This window comes from Cucurbita moschata, unplaced genomic scaffold (genome assembly GCF_002738365.1).
Source record: "Cucurbita moschata cultivar Rifu unplaced genomic scaffold, Cmos_1.0 Cmo_Scf00076, whole genome shotgun sequence".
In the NCBI taxonomy this organism is placed as follows: domain Eukaryota; kingdom Viridiplantae; phylum Streptophyta; class Magnoliopsida; order Cucurbitales; family Cucurbitaceae; genus Cucurbita; species Cucurbita moschata.
Window position 1 is genome coordinate 610234 of NW_019268592.1, and position 5518 is coordinate 615751.

Below are 5518 nucleotides of genomic sequence, written 5' to 3' on the forward strand. Positions count from 1 at the left end.
GTTAATTAAATTAGGGAATACTTCGGCTAAGGCCAACCAAGTAAGTGACCTTACTATAGGATAGACTAAAAAATTGTATGAGTTATGATGATGTATGAACTGTGTCATAAGATGTCGTATGTTAGTATATGATGATGTATGAGTTACGATGATGTATGAGCTATATTGTACGATTCTGTATGCTAGTATATGACGATATATGAGTTATGATGATGTATAAACTGTATCGTATGATGTTGTATACTAGTATATGATGATGTATGAGTTATTATGATGTGCGAGTTATGATACTTGATGATGTGCGTAGTATATATATATTTCGATGAATGACGTACCTAATATGTTTGATGCACTTTATGACAATATGATGAGTATGATGATTGCGTGATTTTTACCTTAATATGATGATGTTTTTCATATTGAGCATGTTATATGATGATGAGTGCCATATTGCATCATGACGTTAGATCGACATAGGACACAACCCTAAAAGCATGAAAATGATATTAATATAAATATCCACGAGTATGTGTTACTTAGAATAACAAAAAGATGAGACTAGAGGGTTGTGTCAGAAGAGACATTATGATGAATTTAGAGGGAACTCGTGCATATTATATGTTCATAAGCATAGGGCTACTTTCCCTAGAAATGATAAGTGCGGACGCGCACAATATAGTGATGAGTGCGAATGCGCACAGATGAGGGTGTTCATAAGGCGCATGACACTATGGAGTTCTGCTGGCCTCCGGACGTCGCTACAGATTGGCTTGACTAGAGGGTCCAGGGCGTGTGAGAGTGCCCTGGGGATTCACACTCGCACGTGTGAGTCGTGTGTAGAAAAGTACTATTCATCCAATTTGTCCGAGATTGGAGGCCACCCTTATGATGTTAGAGATAGGTCCCTAAATCATGATTACATGTGTTTGCATTTGCATGACCCCTATAGTGGGACCACTTATTGAGTATTCTTTGAAAAATTCAGGCCGTGTGCCACATCATTTTTCAGGTAAAGGCAAGACGCACGGAGGAGGACGACAACGACATCGCGAACAGAGACTTTGACACGTGCATAGATTAGATTCATATTTAAATTTATAGGTTTAGGTTAAAATAGGTTGTTATGCCTTTCATTGTTTTAAATTATTTTGTATTGCTCTTGTTTTCTCTAAATTTCTGCCTTTTGAAGTTTACTATATATATTGTTCAGGTAGGAGTTATATTTTCGCATTATACATGAGCACGAGACATTAGTAACGACTCTGGGTATGTGGAAATTTAGGGTCGTTACAGTTAGCATCACAGTGTCCAACTAGCTTGCAGTCTTTGCTTCTTTTGTACGGAAGACCATTGTCAATTGTACCAATGACATATCTCATGATCTGTTGAGCTGCATCCAAATGAGACTTCTTTAGACTTTGCATGTACCGACTCATAACTTTAACTACATAAGAAATATTGGGCCGAGTTAAAGTTAGGTAGATAAGACTACTTACTAGTTGTTGGTATGTCTTTTCATCGTTCACCTCTTTAACTTCATGTGCACAAATCTTGGCATTTATCTCCATTGTGTTTTAAACTTTCTTACCAATTTTTAGAAAAATTTTAGATTTTTCAAAGCAAAATATTCATAAAATAGAAAATTACAAAAATGCCCCTCAAGTTCATCGAAAATGTCCCCACCATTAGATTTTTTTGGAAGATTTGAATTCAAAATCCACCAATTCTATCAAATCCTTTCTGTCTTTAAAAAAAAAAATTAAAAAAAGAAAAGAAATTGATGTTCAAGAAGACTCAAAGATCTTTAGATTTAATGGCTAGAATTCAAAACCGAGGTCGGCAAACCTATGACCAAAGTAAATTTTTCTGATAAACTTTCTAAAATTTTCAAGTTCAAAATCAACATGATTATAGAACAACAAAAGTCTGTGCAAGTGTCGTCTATAAATAAGAAGTTATAGACAATGTTTTGGAACTAGAATTGAATGATGAAAGTACTAACCTTTCGATATAAGTTTTTCAATTTGTGGGAATTCCTTTCTCAAATTTATTCTAAATTTGAGGTTATTATACAACATTTTTTCTCAAATGAATTTCTACCCGTTCTAAATGAGCTTCTCAACAAGTTTGATGAAGAATTCGAGAGCTAAAAATAGCCCAAACTGTTTACCAAATTAGAGCTTCATGGCTACAAGCAAATTCATCCCTCCAAATCAATTCTAATCAATTATTGAACGCTCGAGGTTAAAATTTCACGAAAACTACGAAGGCTAACATGCTCATGAGTGAAGGAAATTCGAGTTTTTTCAATTTCTTATCAAACTCAAAGGAATCGGGGTAGCTCAAAATTCCTTCCATCTTAAATGAACAAATTCTTTAAACCGTCCTAAATTAACAAATTCGTTAACTTTGCAACATTGAGGGGAGAAGATTTCATGAATAAGTCGTATGCCAAGAGCTTTCTATCGAGTTGCCCAAAGAATCTCAAAATCATGTAGAATGCTAAAAAAAAAATTTCTCCTACTATGAAATTAACTACTATCCGAATTCTGTTGAGTATTGTTGCATCAGAGAATTTGTACATTAAGCAAATATATGTAAAAAAATAAAAAATAAAAAAATAATTACATGGAGATCTAGATGATGAGATGAAACAAGCATGAAGACAGTGGTACAAGAAACTTGAGTCTTTTATGTACAAAAGTGGTTTCCACAGCAGTGAAAAGGATTCATGTTGTTTTTTCAAGAAATACACTGATTCTTATGTGTTGGTTCCACAGTAGGGAAGAGTTTCGACGTCCCATGCACGTCGCACATCACTGGAGGAAGGAGAGGAACAAGTGCTAAGGATAGTTGACCGTTCATTATAAGGTAAATATCTAGATATTTTCCTTACATTACGATTTACCATATTTGCCATTTTATTAAAGACAAATATATTGTATTCATTTATTATTCTTTCCTTTTATTGCTATTTCCATATTATTTGTAATTTAACATATTTCTGTATTCTGTAAATGATTATAAATAAGAGAACTCTCATCACCATTTAGGTGTGGTGGATTCAGCAAACATTCACATGGTATCAGAGCCTTTTCGATTTAAAAATCCTAATCCTTTCTTCTCTATTGCTTCCAAATCCTCTTATCATCTTCTTTCTTTCAATACTCTAATCCATATGATCACTATCAAACTTTCTTCCTCCAATTATCTTCTTTGGAAAAGCCAACTTCTCCCTCTCTTTGAGAGTCAAGACATTCTAGGCTATGTTGATGGAACTATGGTTCCACCACCTCGCTTTGAACCAGAAACCTCCTCAACACTCAACCCCAAATATTTGGCATGGAGAGCAACCGATCAACGACTTCTCTGTCTCCTGCTCTCCTCTCTCACTGAGGAAGCCATGACTGTTGTCGTTGTTCTCTCTACTACACGTGATGTTTGGCTTGAGTTGGAAACTACGTTCAGCCATCAGTCGAAAGCTCGTGAACTGAGACTCGAGGATGACTTGCAGTTGATGAAACGTGGTACCAAACCTGTTGCTGAGTATGCCCGTGCCTTCAAAAAAATTTGTAACCAACTTCATGCCATTGGCAGACCCGTCGAGGACATTGATAAAGTGCATTGGTTCTTTCGTGGACTCGGCACCGAATTTTCAGCTTTTTCTACTGCTCAAATGGCTCTCACCCCTATCCCTTGTTTTGTAGATTTAGTATTTAATGCCGAAAGTTTTGAGTTGTTCCAACGCTCCCTTGAGTCCTCTGACTCCACTCCTACAGCATTCACAGCCACTAATCGTGGTCGCACCCATGGAAGCCACCTTGCTTCCTTTAGCAACCAGCGAGGTCGTTCTTATTATCACAAAAACAACTCTTCTAATCGAGGACGAATCCACTCAGGTTAGGGTTGTCGACCACCTCACTGCCAAATATGCCGCAAAGAGGGCCATTATGCTGACCGCTGCAACCAACGGTATGTTCGACCTGATTCTTCTTATGCTCACCTTGCTAAAGCCTTTAACACGTCATGTTCTATTGCTGGACTCGATGCTGCTGATTGGTTTCTGGACACTAGCGCTTCGGCTCATATGACTGTTGACCCATCTATTCTGGATCAGTCTAAAAATTACACGGGTAAGGACTCTGTGATCGTAGGAAACGGTGCATCCCTACCCATTACCCACACCGGTACTCTTTCTCCTGTTCCAAATATTCACTTATTAGATGTTTTGGTTGTCCCTCATCTCACTAAAAATCTTCTTTCCATAAATAAATTAACGTCTGATTTTCCTCTCTCCGTTACATTTACTAATAATCTTATTACTATCCAGAATCGTCAAACAGGAAGGGTGGTGGCAACAGGTAAAAGAGATGGAGGGCTATATGTGTTGGAGCACGGTACCTCTGCTTTTATTTCAGTCCTTAGAAACAAATATTTACGTGCTTCATATGATTTATGGCCTGCTCGTCTGGGTCATGTGAATCATTCGGTTATTTCTCTTTTAAATAAAAAAGGTCATCTTTCTCTTACGTCTTTATTGCCTTCTCCATCATTATGTAATATTTGTCAGCTTGCGAAAAGTCATCGATTGCCTTAGTCCCGCAATAAATGTAGGTCGTCTCATGTGTTAGATCTTATTCATTGTGATCTTTGGGATCCTTCTCCCGTCAAATCAAATTCGGGTTTTCTTTATTATGTTATTTTTATTGATGATTATTCTCGATTCACTTGGCTTTACCCTTTAAAATTTAAATATGATTTTTTTGATATTTTTCTTCAATTTCAAAAATTTGTGAAAAATCAATATTCTTCTCGTACGAAGGTATTTCAAAGCGATGGTGGTACCAAATTTACTAGTACTTGTTTCAAAACTCATTTACGTAATTCTGGCATCCACCATCAACTCTCTTGTCCATATACACCTGCTCAAAATGGTCATGCTGAGAGAAAACATCGTCATGTGACTAAGACTAGCTTGGCCCTTCTCTTTCACTCTCATCTTTCTCCTCGTTTTTGAGTTGACGTCTTCAGCATTGCAGCTTATATTATCAACTGGTTGCCTACTCCACTTCTTGGAGGTAAGTCACCCTTGGAACTTCTTTATGGCTACACTCCACATTATGACAATTTTCATCCCTTTGGTTGTCGTGTTTATCCTTATTTGCGTGATTATATGCCTAACAAGCTTTCTCCCCGCAGCATTCCTTGTATTTTTTTTTGGGTTATAGTCCTGCTCATAAAGGGTTCCACTGTCTTGATCCTGCCACCACTAAGCTATATATCACCCGCCATGCCCAATTTGATGAAACTCACTTTCCTGCTATCCCTAGCTCCCAGACCCAACCTCTTTCCTCTATTCCTATTTCAAATTTCTTGGAACCACATCTTTATCATATTGATTCATCCCCCCCTACCACTTCATCACCGCACATTCCTCGATCCAGTTTATCCCCGTGTGATATTTGTTCAGACCTTGTGGATGAGTCTGTGCAAATTGATACTTCTCTTGCAGGTTCCA